General features: G+C 49.9%; 1 protein-coding gene across 5 annotated transcripts in view; it reads right to left on the reverse strand.

Annotated features, from left to right (window-relative positions):
- FOXP1 (forkhead box P1) overlaps positions 1–18721 on the reverse strand; it is a 326447-nt gene that overhangs the window by 95711 nt on the left and 212015 nt on the right. The gene's annotated exons all lie outside the window — the stretch shown is intronic.

The following is an 18721-nucleotide window of genomic DNA, read 5'->3' on the forward strand; positions in this document are numbered from 1 at the left end:
AGAGAGACAGAACGTGACTTGTTTGCCCAGCTGTTGTTTGCCCACAACATCCGGCACTGCTATCTTTTTAGCTGCTGTTGTAATTTCGCATTTTCACGCAAGCAACTCAACCTTTCGGTTTCACCATCACTCTCCAGGCATAGCTTGGCTCAAAGGATAAAAATGTGGCCCTGCCCCTGGTTTCAAAAGACCAGAAACTTCTGATTTGGGAAAGGGGCTGGGGAAAGGAAATGCAGTGGAAAAAAAGAGGGCAGAGAATTCTAAAAATAGAAATGCTGCTTAAATGCCATATACTTGCTTACACTATTAGTACATAAGGAAAACAGTAACAAGATCCAAACCTATGGAGCCTCTTGCTAACTTGTTCCACCGCTGCAGCCAGTATAATACGGCGGCGACTCTCAAATTGTTTTTCCATCAGCCTATTTCTTATTGAAGGAAAAGAGCTCAAGCTCCTCCCTTCCCATCTGCTAGAACCAATATTAATATCAATTGTCAATTAATGAAATACAAAGACATGCAGCTATAACGGGCTGACTCTAGGGCACTACTGCGAGGAGAAGATTGTTCCTCTGCCTGAAGTTTATTCAGGCATGGAAAGGCTGATCCAAGCAGGGAAAGGCTGATCCAGGCAAGCCATGGAAATGCAGGGAACCTTCTTCAACTTCCCAAGCACTTGGGGCCTTCCCAGGTGGACAAGGATGACCCTCAAGAAAGCGACTTGGGAATGGAGTATGGAAGTGTTCCCAGGAAGCAGCAATGGTAGCAGGGCCACCTCAAGTGGCCAAGGAGGAACTCTGGGGAACTACTTATTGGCCATCACCATCATCTGCACAGTATTTCAGTTATAGTCATTTAAAAAAAAAAGAATAAAAAGCCTAAAGCACCATAAGCAGAGAGTGTGAGATGAGACAGAAGATGCACCGAGGATAAAAGCTATCCTTGGAAAAGCACCGCGCTCCTCCCGTCCCGGGCTCCAGCAGCGGGCCAGCCCTCGCTGGCCTCGTGCGGAGCGCGCGCCGCTGAATCCTCGCACGGTTCCCGGCTCCGCAAGGCTTCCCCGCGCGTTTGGGACCACGCGTCGGGCATGCACATCTCTTACCATTTATTTTCCCACGAGTTTTGCCAAGGCTTTGGACACTAAGGGACCCCCGGGTGGGTGGCTAAGCGGGGAGACACGGCCCACCCGTGCCAAAGGCTCTGTTGCCTCCTCTGAGCCCTGCGAGACAAGTACCTTGTTCCTCCAGGGCGGGACGGAAGCGGGTTTTGGATCCAACCCGTCTCAGCTCCCATCTGTGCTCACACTCCGCTCCATTCCACAGCTGCTCCCGGCAGAGCGGCAGGATGCAGCTCGCAGGCTCCGAAGCCGGGACGCGCCGGAGCTCCGGAGGCTGCCGATGGCTCCCGCCCTGTCCCGCGGCAGCCCCCGCTCGCGGCGCAGCCGCAGGGGGCAGGGGCCGCGCGCACGGCGGGGCGGCCGCGGCGCCGCGCGAGCACGGGGACCCGCGAGGAGCTGCGCGAAAGAAGGGGGGAAAAAATAGTGCCAGGCGACAGCAGTGGGTAGTGCTGCTCCTCCGGGAGGAACAGAACAGGAGGAGGTGAGAAGAACCCGCGAGGGAGAGCAGGAAAGGAACCAAGGCGAAGAGGAGGCATGAAATGGGGAAGATGCAGAGCGGAGAAGCAGATGTTCTCGCTGCACTTATGCCCCCTGACAATCGCAGCCAGCTCCTTCCTCTTCCTCCCGAGATGGGGAGCAGGATGCTATTGCTCCCTCCTGGTTGCCGCGTGCCGTTAGCTCAAACTTCTCCTCTCTGGTCCCCGGTGATGCCTCCTCTGTGGGGCACCCCAGCTCTGCATCGCGGTGGGGCCGGCAGCCGCGCTCCAGCAACAGCAAAGCCACCGGCCTGGCCAAGTGACTAAGGGGCGATTCCCATGCTGGAAGAAGGGAAGGGACCAGGGCGAACGCGTGCACGAAGCCAGACTCACATCCTGTCCCTAATGACGAGGGACAGGCTCGGAGCGAGGCAGCTGGCAGCGTGCCTCCCTCCGAAGCATCTCCTAGAATAGCTCCGTCGTAGGGAAGAAGATGAGATTCTGTTTTGCTTCCAGCAGGCTTCGTTTCTTTCCCCTGGAGTGGATCCTGGCTATGGCTTGAGGAGATCCCCTCCAGAAAAAAAAAAAAAAAAGTGCAGGAAACAAAAGAAATCCCTTCTCCCCAAGCCCTAGGGATGTCCCGGCTGGTGGCCGGGGGCTTTGGGCAGAAGGGAGGACAGGGGATGCCCCGCGGGGCGCGAGGGACCTGGCCACTGTGCCCAGGACAGCGTGGACCCGTCTAGAAACATCTGATCTTCATTTGGTAATTTATGCATGAATTCCACCAGCTGGGGGGGAAAGGTGGTCAAGGCATTTTCTGCAAATACCGAGGGACCCGCAGGGGAAGGAAGGGAGCAGAGAGCAAGAGACAGTAGGAAAAAGAGGTCAAACTCCGCGACGGCCAAAAAAACCCACGAACCCCCAACCAGTCCCAGCAGTGACAAAGGGCAGAAAAATCCCGATCTCGAGGCACAAGCGAAACCCTCAGGCGGCTGCGCTGTAAAAACACCTTCTGTCTCCTCTCTTTAAAGAGTCACAGTCAAGACTCATCAAAGCCATTTAAAAAGCATCTGGCAAAAAAAGTTCCCAAACATTAAAAATGGCTCTCTTTATTTTGGCATGTCAAGATTCACAGCATGTAGCGGTCTGTACCAGCAAGGAAGGAGGGATGGGCCAACACATCCTGGTAAAATGAGAAAGGATACAAATCTTGGCTCCCAACGCAAACTGAACCAGAACTGAACTATGTCTGAGCGAGGAAAAAAAAATCTTATGGGATTTCCAGCTCGTTTCTGTAGGCTCAAGATCAGATTCTGAACTACTGTGTTTATCCAAAAGTGAACCAGACCTTTGAATATTTGGAGGACTATTCACTGCTGAGCAGCGTTTTTCTTGGATGTCAAAAGCACGGGAAGTTCTCATATTTTTTAATATGAGAAAAGGAGAAAGATGGGGCGGGGGGGAGGAAGAGCCTTTCTGCGGCTGCAATGTAAATAGTACATCCCATGCAGCTGCTTGCATGCTTCCCTGAGTGGTCAACAAAACAGGGAAAATGTTTTAAATTTATATTCCAAGACGCTGGATGATAAAGTCGCATTCAGGGCCCATGAAATCAAGGCTGGCGCCATGCACCAAATTACCACTGTGAGACACCCCGGTGAGTGGAGCAGCCCCCAAAGTGGGAATCACAGCCCTGCACTTGGGCACAGCCTCGCTGAGGAGAGTTTCTCCAAACCTTATTTTAAAAGGCTGTGGCCAAGCAGAAAACGTGAGAGGTTCAGAGAGAGGCGACAAAAATGATTAGAGGCCTCAGAAGATAGGAGGGGAGATTGATAAGGCTGGGAGTGTTTAGTTTAGCGAGAGATGAGTAAGAGGGGGGATGATAAAAGTACACAAATTGTGACTCGGACTGAGAAGGTACATCTGGTGCTATTTACCATTTCTCATAACGCAAGAGAAAAGGGGACGTTCGATGAAGTCAGGAAGCAACAACAACAACAACAAAAAAAGCAAAGCGGAAGATAAAGGGTTTTTTTTCTCTCTTTTTTTTTTAAAGCACAACTCATAATTACCCTTTGCAACTTACTGTCACAAGCTATCACCAATGCCAAGAGCGCGGGGAGGATGCAAAGAGAGGATCAGGCACTTGTACAGAGAGTAATGAGAACATTTACAGCCACCTTCGGAAAGATAAAAATATAAGTCAGGGTACAAATGTTTACACTTCGGGGCATGAGTCAGGGTTTAATCACAGCAGGTTGGGAAGCCACTCTCCCTGAGGACAGATTGGGAGTGCGGCCACCCCATGACGCCCTCAAAGGGGGGAACAAATCCCCCTTTTCTGACCCAAAGCTGCTGCACCCAGGGAACCTCCACCCCGCTGCAAGGGATGCGCCTGGCACACACCTCCCACGCTCCAAGCGTTGGGAAAACCGGGCGCTCCAATGAATTCCTGCCGACCTGCAACCCCCAGCTCCGATCCCCTCCACGTGCACGACAAACTCGCTCCTTCCAATCCAGCCTGAGCGCGCAACGTGCTTCCCAGGGACGAGGCAACCCGTGCTTTACTTCTGGCACTGATTCAGTTTATAGGGTATTTTTTTTTTTTTGCAGAGCAGAGAGTGAGCGTCAGCCCAAGTGGCATTACAAGGGAATTACCGTGTGCTACACGCCATGCATTAGGTATTTAAAGGAGATTTGCACCACGTAAGCAGCAATGCATGCAAAACATGCCACCTTTTCCCTTGCTTTTCCCACGTGCATCTAATTCCTAGCTGGCAACCTAAGGGGCTCCCTGGAGATGCAGCCCACGGAGCACCAAGGGTTAAGGGCCTCGCAGAGGCGAACGGCACACATAATTTCCTTTTATCATAAAACAATACGTTTATTATTTTCTGTATATCTGTTAAAGGGCATGGCCTTCTGAGTGGAAAACAAAACACAGCTTGGTCACATGTTTATTTGCTTCAGCTACTCCCTTTCCCTTCTGATAAATAATCAAACATGCCATCCAGAAAAAACAAAACCAGCGAGCTGGGAAATTTGATGGTCATCAAATAGACTGAGATACCAAGAAAAGCAGCCCACTGTTCCCACAGTGAGTTTTCTGCCCCACACCTACACTAACATCTGAGTAAATAACTTCAGTCACTCTTTCCATTTTCCCCAAGCAATTACTCCTACTGTTAAACAAATTGTCCTTAAGGCAGTTGCAAACACCACGGACAGCTTTTTTTTTTTTTTTCCCCCCTGCAAAGCAGAACAACTTCTGAACATTAAAAAGCCAGACTAGCAATATATTTTAAAAATATGTTTGTTGTACTTGTGGTTTGGCTGCGCACACGGCTCGATGTCGCGCGCGCTCTTTTCGAGGAAGACGGGGTTTTACAGTTTCAAAGTTCTGCAGTGCGTTTGGAGCGCGGCGAGGCAGGAAGAGCCTCGGTGCTGGGCTCTCCCGGAGGGCAGCCGCATCCGATGCAGCCACCCCGCGAGCAAATTAAAAGTTACCTGCTCCTTGGCCAACTTTGGCGGGGGTGGAATAACCAAGTAATAGCAAATAGTTTATTAAGCCACTTAAAAAGAGGAGGGGGGGGAATCAACGCGCGCGTCGCAACACGCATTGCCCACGGGGTCGACGATGTCTCCCCCAGCCCGAGCCGTGGGGCTGCCCCGTTGGAGCGCGCGGCTGCCCGGCCCCCTCCCCAAAAGCCACCCCAAAACGCGCTGTTTTTTTCACCAGCAGTGCCCCAAGCAGCCCAAAGCCGCGCGGTCTCGCTGGGCGCTGGGCGACGCGATCCCCCCGCGCGCTCGTGGGCTCTTACGGTGCGCGGGGGCTCCGGGCGGCGGGGCCGAGCGTGGCCGGCGGCGGCAGGGCGGGCGCGGGATGGCGAGAAGATGTTTGAACAAACAGGAAGTGCGGCGGGCGGCCCCGGCGCGCGCTGCGCCCCAGCGCGGCCCTGCGCGGCCTGCGGCCACCGCGGGGCCCGCCAGCACCCGCGCGCTGACCCCTCGGGAGCGGCCCAGCGGGGCCCGAGCGGCTCCGAGGCGGAGCGGGACACGGCGCTCGCAGACGGAGCAGCTCCGCGCTGTTCTTCGGGCAGGAGCGCGCAGAACGCCTCACGCCCCCGCGCAGGGCAGAGCGCGCTGCGCTGTGCGGGCGGGCGAGCGCGAGCAGCGCTCCGGCCCAGCCAGGCTGCAGCTTCCTGCTCCTGGCCACCCCGGGTGACGCTCCTGAGTGCCCATGGGGACAAACCAACGGCAGCAGCCGCAAGCTGCCGAACCCGCAGCTCCAGCGTGCGTGGCGGCCGGGCCGAAGGCTCCGGAGCCCCCTCTGCCCGCCCTGCCGCCCTCCCCAAATCCGAGCGGATGGGCAACGAAGGGGATCCCGTCCCGCGAGCGCATCCCTGTCTCCTGCCCTGCCACCGCGTCGCGGCGGGCACTGCGAGCAAAGGGGCTGGCGCCCAGCGGTGGTGCGGGCAGGGGCGAGCGCCCCAGCAGCCCTAGGCCATTAAAAAAATAGTAATGGAAAAAGTAACTAATAATAATAATTCAGGATTCCTCCACTGAGCTCACGGCTGTTGTGGCCTCGTGCAAGGCTGCTGCGGTGGCACACACTGCCTGTCACTCTGGGTGCTAATGCTCTGCTAAAATAACTCATTGGGAGCTGTCAGGGGGATGTTTACATAGGCCCCCAATCTTTTCTTCATACAGGGAATTTTTTTTCCTTTTTTTTTTTTTTTTTTTTTACGCTGGAATTCATCTTCTTTTGATCTCGCATTCAAAGCAACAGCAGCTTGATAGACATGCAAGTCTGAAAGCAAATCCAGACGCTGAAGATAAACCGCCGGAGTATGACAGGCAGGAGCATCTAAAGCTTATAAAAATGAAGAGAACAGCATGTCGTCTGAGTATTACAATAGCAGAAATCAAGAGACATATTAGGTGGAACTGATCAGCCACAAAAACAGTTCAAAAGGCAGATCATAGAAACAGAAGACTAAGCTAGGGAAAAAAAAAATGGAAGGATCTGCTTTACAGAGGCATCACCTCCCTTGGAAGCACCGGCGCTTCCGCTCCCCCGCGGAAACCCGAGGGCCGGGGCAGCCTTGCCCAACTCAGCACTTCTCACCGTAAACTTGCAGTTAATTCACCAAGGGCTGTTAATTGCTATTCCAAGTGGAATAAAGTAAAATGAAATAAATAAAATATAACAAAATAAAACAAGAAGGGCAGGGGAGTGCCGTGCCTCTTGCGGCCTGTCCCATTGGAAATCTGTGCTTCTCCACGGAGGAGCAAGAGAATTATCCACTTCCAGCACTCCAGGCTATTGCCAAGGGCTGAGCCTTAGGGATGATGCTGCAGTTGAGAGGGGACTCCAACTAAACTGAGGACCTTCACCAGAAAAACCATTCCCAAACTTTCTCCAGCAAGCCATACATTTTTCTTCTTTTTTATTTTTGTTTTTTTCCCTCCCCCCAATAAGCTGCTTACTCTAATTGAAGGCAGCTCACATAACGAAGAAGTAATTCTCCAACAATTTTGTACTTAGGGCTGTTTGTTAACAAACACCGACGGAGCAGCAGCGCGAGGTGAAAGGGCAGCAGGATTCTGCATTATAATTTTGCCTGCGGTTATTTCTGATTAAGAACACCCTCCGGGACAGCAAAGCGAGATCTTCTTTTGCAGCGGGCAGAGCTTTTAAAATTAGGCTCCCCTGCATAATAAAGGCGAGGGGAAAACAGCGGGTTTAGCACTGCATTCACCAGTGCGACCAGTTTGCATCCTGCAAAACGCTGCTCCCTGCCTCGGCAGCCACAGATGTAAAAACGCTGCCCGGACTCAGAAACTGTTGTAAGAAAGTCACCTTCTGTCATGCTTATGTAGCTATCTAATGTGCTAAAGGCTGATTATTTATCTTTAAACTGTACTAGTTTAATCTTTTAAGGTCACCACTAATCTGCTCCAACCTTTTAAAAAATAGCAGCTTTCAAGACTTACTGCTGGAATCACTAAACTCAGCGCTGAATGTCACTGTAACTGATCCGTCAGCTGGGCCGAGGGCCGTTTTACAGTGTAAACAGCAAGTATAAATCCCCACCTAAATGAGAAGAAAAATAGGAGCCCTGCGCCGGGAGAAATGTCAGCAAACAGGGGCCAGCGCCGCTTCGTCACGCGTGAGAACGGGCCAAAATCGCGCTGCGCTCCCCAACCCTCCGCGCTTCCCAACGCAAAGCACGGGAAAGCCTCGGATACAATTTAAAGGATGAGGAGGTGCTTTATCTTTTTCATTTTGCAGCAACCTGTCGTGCCTACTGCAAAGCCTCAAAGCGGCACTCACAAGCGGCTGCAACCCCCCAAAAACGATGATTTCTGCACCGTGGCCATCCTGTCTCCCTCTTTTCTCCCCAGACTTCTGGACTTGAATGTCACGGTAGACCTTGACTGGGAAATGGCTTCAAGCTAATTGCTTTAATTGCTTGAAGATGTGCAGGCAGGTGAAACCCGATCCCCGCGGCCATTGTAGGGCCCAGGAACAACACGGGAATGTTTACACAGTGGTTTGAGTTTAATAGACAGTAGAGCCGGGTTCCAGACAGCTAGCAAAAACACAGCTAATAGGTGACCTCTTAATGCAGCCCTCCTCCTCCTCAAAAACAAAATGCAATTTCGTTCTGTGTGCGCAAACGCCAAGGCTACCCGCTCGGCTCGCAGGGCCGCCGTGCCCTGTGCCCACCTGGCACTGCCACCACAAACCACCCTCAGCTGCTGCCTTCAAACTAGGAGCACTTTCCGTGTCAGTCCACATTGAGATGGATGGGATTTCCTCCTAAATGCACCCGTTTTAGTTTAAAACGGGGTGTTTTCCTCCCCTGCTGTCGTATACAGTAGGGATCACCCGAAATGGGGTGGCCATCCCCTGGGCATCCTGGACTCCAACCTGCCCCATCTCCTTTCTGCAAGGGAAACGCACGGCTTTTAATCACTTGGCTGCTTTTCCGGAGCTCTCGGACCCATGTGGCGAGGACAGAGCCAGGGGGGTTTACAAACACCCGGCTCCAAACCTGAGCCTCATCCACAGGCAGGACCCCAGCTCCGGACTGGGACCACAGGGGTCCCCTGGGAAGGACACTTGTATCTGTGATGAGTGGGGAAAAACAACGAGAAAGGGCAATTTTGGCAGGGCGACTGTAGCAGGAGGGTATTTACTGTGGGTCCAAGTCAGAAAACAAACACTGGAAACAAACTGGGCCTTCCTATGCCTTTTCCTGGTGCAGAAAACCCGCTGTTTGGCTGCCCATCTTAAAGTGGTTAAAAACGCTCACATGGGGTGAGTGCTAAGGGGGAAATGACAGGCAATATCTGCCAGGCAAATAGGAATAAATAAACCAGCCTTTATGCAGGAAGAGAAAGGGGAAGAAAATTTGAGGAACAAAACAGAAAAAAAACACACAAATGCCCGGAGGCAGAGGAGGGGAGGCTAGGATAGCACAGATGTAGTCTAAACGGAGAGGAAAAGAGCTGCCCAAGCCTGAGGCCTGCGAGTGAAGGGCATCCCCAGGCCCAGCATGGGGATTCAGCCAGGATTTCATCCCAAGAAAACCCGGGAGGTTCCTGTGGGAGCAGCGACCCAGCACAAGCCACACAAAAAAAAGTTGAGAACTAGGGCCGGGGGAAAAAAGGAAAAAAAAAAAAAAAAAGCAGTGTCAATGCAAAGATTTAGTATAAACCAGCCCAAGCCTGTGGGAGGAACGCGGGGTGGAAAAAGTAAACAGGGTGGCCCCGGCGGCGCGGCGCACGCCGGCAGCGCCTGGTACCGCGGCGGCCTGCGGGTCAGCGCAGCTATGCTCGCCGCGGCCCCGCGCGCGGCTTTAACTCCCCGGGCTCCGGAGCGCCGCGGAATTCCTGCCAGGGGGACCAGCTGGGGACTGGTACTGCGGTGGGAGCCCGTGGATGCTTTGGGAGAAGGAAGGGGGGGGGAAAAAGGAAGGAAAAGGAAAGGACTTGCTATTCGGCAAGGTCAATTCAGAAAAAGTAGCGTTGCAGAAGAAAGACTTTGATGGAGCGGCCGAGATGCTCTTCAACCTTTCTCAGGCCAGGCGACTTGGGGGAAGTCATGGAAAGTCGCTGAGCTAACCCCCAGCCCTGAGGATCCCCAGCGCTCTCGGATGGGAGCGACTTTCCCATCCCCATCCATCCATCCCCGCTCCCAACTCGCGCGCTCGGAGGCAGGAGAAGGGCCACCCAACAGCCGAACTGGCAGATCCAAATGTGATTTATCCAAATCTGTGTATAATTTAAATATTCATTAAATTGATTCGATTCATATGCACCCTAATATCTTTTAATGCTCCGAGGCAGGTTATAAATGTACCTTCCAAGGTTTAATTCAATTGACAATCTTCTATACATCTCGGCGCCGCAAACGCGCGATTTTATATTATGCCAGAAATGAACAGATCTGCTTGCCACAAATGTATTTTAAAAGCTACTCTTTCCTGTTATTGAAAGAAAATTGTGTTTATTACTCCTTTAGCATAGTGTAAACTCATAAACGTCAACAGAGAGTACAAGGAAAACTGTCAACTAAATATTGTTTCCTTCATGAGCTGCTCTTCCAAGTCAATTACGCCTTTCAACTTCTGGGGCATTGTATGATAAACTGGCAGTAAAAATCATTCACATTAATATACCATGGTGCCTTGCCTGCAAAAGGTAATTAAAGAAGTAAATGACTCATAAGAATAGACATATTAGCTGCAAAATGAAAGGCAACTGAGCTGCCACATGAAAATATGTACCATTAAGATACTGCATTTTCATATTCCTGTAATCAGCTTCAGTAGACTAATGCTTATTTAATCCAGTTCTCTGCTAAGTCCATCAACAACTGTTTTTTGCTGTTTTCTCCTTGACTGAACATTATGTGTGCAGGTTTGGAATAAATACTGCAATAAGATTTTTGCATAGTCAATTGAAGAACAGGTTTTTTATCTTTCAAAAACTATTTCTCTTTCTCACTAAGAGCAATACAGTAGAGAGGGGTACAAAAAAAAAAAAAGAAACCACCCACCTCTTTCTCGGGTTTTTCCAGAACCTTTATGCTTTGAGTGAAATATACTCCCCATTCCAATATTCACTGTTTGGAGCCATAAAACTACCAGCAGAAAACACAAGCGTAATGATTCCAGGTCCCAACTTTCCCATCCTTCACTTGGGAAGCTCTCAGTCTCGCTAATGCAGCTTTCCACGAGCAACAGGAGAATTGGAACCATTTTGCCTGCCCCAAGGCAGCCCCATCCGTGGCTTCTCCAGGTGCTCTTCCTTTTGGCACCACAAGCCCAGAGGGATTTAACTCCCGAAGCTGGGGGTTGAGCGAGATGCTGGCGGCCCAAGGGATGCTCTGCAGGAGAGGTGAGGACGAGGATGAGGCCGAGGCCGCCCGCTCGCATCGCGCCAGCTCCCGCTGCCAAGCCGATCCAGGGGCCCTGGTCCAACAACATCTCCGCTAACTTCTGCGGAGGGCAGACACCGGATCGGTGCCACCCATCCCGGACCTGTCCTTGCAAAAAAGGCTCTTCCAGGGAAAACGGGGCGTTTGGCATCTGCGCTGCACCTCGCTGCTTTATCACTACCCGTACGGAAGAGCGGAAGGCGGCTGAAATGCAGGATCAATCATTATTTAAACTGTGTGATGGCTTCGCCACTGGAGCAGACATCACTTTGTATCCGCAATTAATGAGCTCTAGTCCTTTTTCTAATTAGGGAACAAAGGTTCTTGTGTGCGGAGTATAGAGTGACACTGTCTGGAGAACACACGTTCAAAAAGAGGAGAATCCTCCTAATTACGTTAAAATAGGATTTTTTTTTCATATGCAGGAACATAATAGGATCAAAAAATTAGAGCATTTCCAACAGCATTGACAAATAAGTCATTACAAAACATCATTAAAAGGTAGCAACGCATTCTTAAAAAAAAAAAAGAAAAACAGGACCTTATGGAGACTTAGTGCCTCACTTCTATATTTATGTAATTAACCTCAGTGCATTGATACAGGGAAAATAGAATGAAAATTATTTTCTATGTGTGTATACATACGGGCAAATCTGAAAAAAAAATAAAGGGGGATCAGCTGTTAGAGCAGAAAATCCTTTAGACTTCTGCAGATTAGGATCCAAACACGGTAATTAGGAAAGTGGGGAAGGTAACCTCGCTTTGCACAGTAATTAGGGCTGTTAGAAATAGGATACTGTCTCCTAAAAGTGTTACAAATACACCGCACCGCTAAATAACCTGCGCTGCTGCTGGGAAAGCACACTCGCTACCAAGGGCAAAGCTGCTATACACGGAGGTAACAGTAAATGACAGACTGTTGTTCAAGTCCATTAGCTGCTATGTGATAGGAGCACATTCACTAGCACACGACCTGTGAAAAATCTTAGATCTCTTTAAATCTCTGAATTGGATTGCTGCATTAATTCTTAAGAACTGCAATCCTTCAACCAAGTCAAATTACCCTCATTAACAGGGGGGAAAAACTGCCTCTGCAATAAGTTAAAAAAAAAAAAAAAAAAAAGTATTTATTACCTATAATCGCTTGCATGTACTTTGCTGAGAAGTGGGACAATGCAGGACAACAACTTTGGCGGTGCAGGGAGCTGCGCCAGGGTGAGGGGACACGTGGATTCGGGGGGAAAATCCCTGGAAGCATTGGAAGCATAAAAAGGCAAAAAAGTAGCAAGACGTCAGCGGGGGCGGCTGGACCGACCGCGGAAGTGAAGGGAAATTCAGCAGCTACTGCAGGCACGATGAGGAGCCCGCTCCGTAATTAGGCCTGTTACAAGTATTGTCATCAAGCCGAAAATTCATGTACTAACTACAAGGTCTCAGAAGCCGCTGCAGCCTCCTAGTCATTAAGAACATCTGCTATTAATGTTTAACCCTCGTAAACATGCACAAAGCGCTCGGTGTTCAGCAAAGATCGAAAAATAAATATTTTGTTGTTCAGCTTTACCCTTGCAGGGATCGGCACGGCTCCCCGAGTATCGGGCACGGCCCTGCAAGCGGCAGGAAAATATTTGCTCTTTGCTGGGAGAAGGGATTGCTCCCTGCAGCCGCCGCTTCGGCCGTCGGCATGGCGCGAGGAGCAGCGCAGCGCATGCACCCGTGCAGGGATGGATCGCTCATTTGAAAGGCGAACATCCCCCAAAAACATTTCCAGGCAGAGCGTTTCCAAGGAATCTTGATTGAAAATTGGGTGAAATTTCAAAATGAGCATTCTGCTCATTTGCAGAGCTAAGCAGTGAGCTAGCGCGGTGCAAACACGGCGCACATCGCAGGCTCCAGCACCTTTCCCTGCGGACGCAGGTGCAGTCCCCACCACTGTGACACCGGCTCTGGGGACACCTCCAGAAAAGGCCTCCTCTGCTCCCTTTCACACCCACAGCCACGTACATCCACACACCCCCATGCATTTTGGCCCCGCGACCCTCACCATGCGCCAGGCCTGGGTGGGCACCCAGCCCACCGGCAGGCACACGCAGCTCCGGCCCTGCCCCATCGCAACGCGCTAGTTCGATTGGCAATGAAACCGCAATACAACCCAAACGAGAAAAATAAGGGGGAAAAAAAAAAAACAGAAAACACACAAAAAAGTGGTTCTTTTTGTCCTCAAACACGGCCCTGGCGGTGGCTCCACCGCCCGCATGTTGCAGCGCGCTCTATTCTTAGCACTGTGCCTTTTAAAGTTAGGCCCATTATTTTCTACGGTGTATCAAGATCAGTATGTATAACATATGCCATATTGTTGACACTTCCCTGGATGTACTGCATGCCATATGCCTACAGCACTAAAAGGGGTGACGAACAGAGTGGCAATACTGAAAGGAGAACAAGATACACCAAGCATGTTGAATGAATTCAGTTATATAATCCAGCCAATAAGGGTTTCCATACATTTAACAATCCCCCTCCCCCCTTTTTTTTTGGCCTCCTTTTGTATAAAAACGAATTTAACAACTTTCTGCTGTGGAAAGTTAACACGCTGGACACGTATTCAAAGCAAACATTTAATCACAGCAGGCCCACCAGGTCTAAAAAGTATACATGTAAAGATAGATCATATATAATCACACCAATAAAACAAACAAAAAAGGACAATTCATACATTTTAGCAATAAACTAAAAAAATAAAACATACAGTTCTGCTCCTGCTTCTACTTGTCCTTTATTTTACCTTTCATAAATCTCTGCCCCAGGTCCAATTCCTAGAACTAGAAAAGATGTCATGTTGCCCATCTTTCAAGGTTTATTTACTAGTTTTCTTGCTAAGAATTATTATTTGAAGAACCCAGAAAAACTAATGCTCTCTTTTACACCACAGTATTTTTGTCCAAATCTTCTGGAACGGATTATAAAATTGAAATGTAAGAAGGAACACAGCAGAGCTATATTTATAACAAGAACGCCGCTCTTCAGCATCTGATACATACACATGTGTATCCTCATCTCCATGCAATCTCTCCGCACACTCTAATGGGCACATTCGCCACATAACTGTCATTAAAGGAAAAAAAAAGAAGGAACTGACTCATCAGAGAAAACAGTTTTGACAGTCCTTGCAGGCAGAGAGTGGCAGAAATGCTCCAAGAATTTGGTTCACCACTTGTGACCAAGAAACGGCATCCCTTGCACGGGTCAAAAACCCAGGAAAATCAAAATCCTGCCAATTTTCTGCCAGTCTGGAGAGCAGGAGCTGCTCCTGGAGCCCTGTCTCCATGAAAGATCACTCCTCATTTCCACTTCTACTTGTGTTGAAGGGGAACGATGCATTTTAAATGCGCATGCACCAGGGTATGCATCTGAGGAAGCCACATCGTTATTAGTATATAATAATGCAAGAAGAACACGGGATTATTTGTTAAAGTAGAGGCCAAATTTTCTTTGTGAGGAACATCAAAGGAGAAGAACACATGCTGCTGTTTAAAAACAGCCTCGGCCTAATACGGGACATCAAGATTACACAAAAAAAGAGAAACTGCCTTCAGAGTATTTTCCCTAGAAACAATCCTGGCATTTACTGCTGACCAGGAATGAGCTGTTGCTGCTAGTTTAAAGCACCGCTTGTACAATCCAGTCAAGAGTACTCAGGTAGAAATTTAGGTATATATACAAATTTCACACTGTCAAAATGCAAGCAGAAGGTTTATGAGTGGAAACGCTTGAACTTCAGCAGAATCAGGCCAGGAGGTGAGGTGGGCCACGTGTCCCCCAAAATCACACAAGGAAGGTGCTTCTGATCTTTTTTTGCTTTTTGGGGGGCTACTTTTAAGAGTATTCTTGGGTATCCTACTGGGGATGTGCAGCTCAGTACCCCATCCCTGCAGTTAAACCCTGTGTGCACTCTGGTCTAACAGGACCTAAACACAGTTGTCAACGTCCTACTGCTTAAAACAACGGCAGCAAAGCCTCCTGCTCCCTTATCATGCCCCATCTGGGGCTAAAAAAACAAAAATGCAACCAAAGAGCTTCGCCTTGTGACAGTCCCATCTGCAAAGATCCTCGCGGGAGGCCATGTGGAGCAGGTATTACCCGCTGCCAACATTTGCAGCTTTTATTACGTTTTATTCTGGGCAAGATGTGGAGGGATGGAGCAAAAAGCTTCTCCCTCGCGGTCTCCGACCCAGCGTTGGTCCCCGCGGGTTGCACCCAAACGCTCCATGAGCTCCCGGCTCCGTTAGCACCATGGATTCCGGCCAGGTCCCTGTGGACTGCTGCCCATATTAGGGAAAAACCACCCCGGGCACCGGCTGCCAATCCTACCGGATCAGCGGCACCGGCAGCAGCGAAGGCCTGTCCTCCGGAGCGGCGGGCACTTGCTTGACACATACACATATATATACACGCACACACATATATGTATGTATATATGTATAAAAATGCATATGCATCTTACCCACAGCAGCTGTCTGATTCCACCGGACATATCCCCGAGCTGCTCCCCACACGTCAGGCCATTCATCACGGACACTCCTAAAAGGTTCAATTCGTGGGGAGGACCCACGAGACGCCCACGTGTCACCCGAGCACAGGGCAAAGCCGGATTCTTCTGCGACCCCCAGCAGCTCCCATTGCCTAGAGGGTCCGTCCCCCGGCGCAACCAGAAGGGACTCGAACATCAGTCCAGCAAACTGGCACCAAGGGGGATGAAGAAGGGGAAGGTGGTTATGAGGCATCTGCCATGGGCATGACTTTGCCCATAACCTAGGGAACTGGTGCATGGATTTCCAAAGTTCTCAAGTCATGCTAGATTCACCTTGTGTAACTGAGAACACTCTTCTCAGACAAGACTGCAGCAAAAAATAGCTTTTTTTTTTTTTTTTTTTTGGCCACCTTAAATTTGGACCATTGCCACTGCACTTTGCGCAGGACCTACCAATTTAACTTTCCTTAGGGAAGCAACCGAGCCCGGGCAGCAGCTCCCGCTGAAGCCTTCACCTCATGCTCACGGTTGCACATCCTTTGCCTCGCTGGAATCCGCTGCTTCTAAGTCACCACCCTTACCTGCTAAAGCTCTGTGACTCCTCACTTAGCTATTAATGTGGAAAACTGATAGATAATAGATAAGGTAATAGATAACACAGGCAAAAAATACAAAAACCTATGAACGTCCCAGACGTTGTTTTAAGCTGTCATTAATTTCCCTGGAAACTGTCCATATCTCTGCACAAACGTTATCCAGACTCCTTTTTTTCCCCCCTACAAAATTCAGCAAGGACAATTTTTCCCTCAGACTAGATAGCGAAGGAAAGTTTCAGACAGTCTGGCATATCCACTGCCACTTGATACTTTATCTTTCTCCCTGGCACCTTTTGATCTCTGTGGCTTTGGAAACACTAAGCTGGACTGATCCCCTGCTGTAATTCATAATTACCAATTCGCAGCATTTTTTCAGTGTGCACCACATCCCGGTCTGCTGCTTAGGAGTTAGCATACAATTGGAAAGGCTGAAATCTGTTAGCCAATCGAGATTAGAAATCGAGATTTACCCATTCCTCTGAGTAAATGTACGCTGAGCCCGCACCTCCCCGTGCGGACTCACTACAGCGATGATCGCTGCTCGCTCTCCAGCAGAAGAAATACATGGGAATGGGAATTGCGGGCCAGAGCCGGGTCCCTGCTCTGCAATGTATTTTGCTTGCAATGGGACTCGCAGCAAAGGGAACCCCTGCTGAGAACAGGCAAAATTCAGGACCACGCACCTGAATCCAGGAAGTGTTGGACCAGCTCGTGGAGCTGCTCCAGCCCCCTTGGGAACACTCAGCCCCTTCGGAGCAAGTTTAAAGTCCTGTTTTCTCTCCTACCAACCCCACTGAGGCCAGAGAAGTTCAGGCTCGGATCCGCATCCACGTTTTGCATCTCAGGTTTATGTCTAAACTAAATGTAAGGATTCTCTTGACTTCTCCCAAAGAATAGTCTTTTAATACATAAGACTCAAGAACCAATAAAAAAGGTAATTTAGCAATATCTCTAGTGTGTCACCAATCATTTAAAGGGCCTCAAGGCTGCTCGGTCCGCACTAGCGTGCGGCAGCTTTGCCACCCTGCTGCTTTTCAATTGACACCCTCTGCGTTGTCATTTTTTCCGAAGTTTAAGCTCGATGGCGTTGTTCAAGCGCTCCCCCTGCAGCTGATGCCCTCCCCTTGGGCCAGCCAGTGTCACCGGAGCTGGACACGGGCTCCACGACGCCCCCAGCACCCGGGGCACGTGATTTTGGGGGAAAAAAAGACACAGGTCTCCTTGCAAATGGATGCAGCTTCAACTCACCCCAGATTTGTGTCCCTCTCAAGGTATTCCAGACTCCAAAGCCACTTATCCAAGAGACGTCAACTGGTCCCATACCGGCCCCCCATCACCCACCTCCTCGAGGTGGTTGGAAGCCTGGGCCAGCGCCAGCTCCAAAAGCACCAATCTCATCCCCTGCTTCATTTCCAACAGCGATGTGGTTGATTAACCAAAAACGAGGAAGCGGATGGGAGGGCACCACTTGGAACACACTCACCTCTTGCAAGTGAAATTAACAGCCACAAAAAACAAGCATGTTCAGAAAGTTTTCCTTTGGTACACCCTACCACCGCCCTCACTAATAAGTTTTCAAGCAGATAACTGCTGAATGAGTGTATCTGCTAAAGGAATCAATTTTCCCGCACTCCAAGGTTATGTGTTTAACAGGCTTCAATACTTCAATGAAAAATTGAGGTGGCAATGATTTGCAGGCTAAATTAATATTAAATACTTCAAAGAAGTGGACAAACAAGTCAGCAGCAAAAATTTTACGGGTTCACTTCCTTCAAGGGAACTTAAAGAGCCAGCGTTTTATTGCTGCGAACTCTAGTCACTCCTTCTACCCCTCAGCATCTGTTTGAAATATGTAGTAGACAATTGCTTTTTTGGCTCCGACTCAGGTGGTTGAAATACAGGACAAACAGACTACTGTATATAAGCTTTCCTCCAGCAATGAAAATTTTTATTAACTCTCTTGCATAGCAAACTCCGCTGCCTAGTTTCCAATCCCCACAGAACCATCAAGGAATGTGGCTAGTTATTAATTCTGGTGGTCAAGCGCTGGGTGGATATGTCGAGGCTTGTCTGCAATGTGCAACCCCGGCGTCACGGAGGAAAAGCTGCCGAGGGAAGGGGAACGAAAATAAACGGGTCCCGTTTAGTTCATCACTCATACGTGTAAAATTCCAAGCTAAATACTGGCTTTGTGCATAAATATGTCAGCCTCATCCGACGGGCTCGCCAAAGAAAACACGTCCCACGGCGGAGGGGCTCGGAACCACCCTGTGAGCCGTGAACTTGTCCCACTTCTTGTTGCCGCATCCGACGCGCGACGCATGGAAACAACCTGCAAAGGCTGCTGAAAAACCTCCCTCTGCCCTCCGCCCAGCCGAAGGGAGAGGGAAAAGAAGGAAGAATGGGGATAAACGGGCATAAAGCAGCACAAAGGCCCACGTCCGCTAAAACACCGTCTTTCAAGTAAGTGGTTATGGGCTGCTGTGGTGTGTAAAGGGGGTCGCTTCCAGCCTGCCGGTGGGTTCCTCACAAATATCTCACAGTAGTGGCCAC

This window comes from Tinamus guttatus, unplaced genomic scaffold, assembly GCF_059628265.1.
Source record: "Tinamus guttatus ecotype Peru unplaced genomic scaffold, ASM5962826v1 Tinamus_guttatus_pri_ptg000547l, whole genome shotgun sequence".
NCBI classification, from domain to species: domain Eukaryota; kingdom Metazoa; phylum Chordata; class Aves; order Tinamiformes; family Tinamidae; genus Tinamus; species Tinamus guttatus.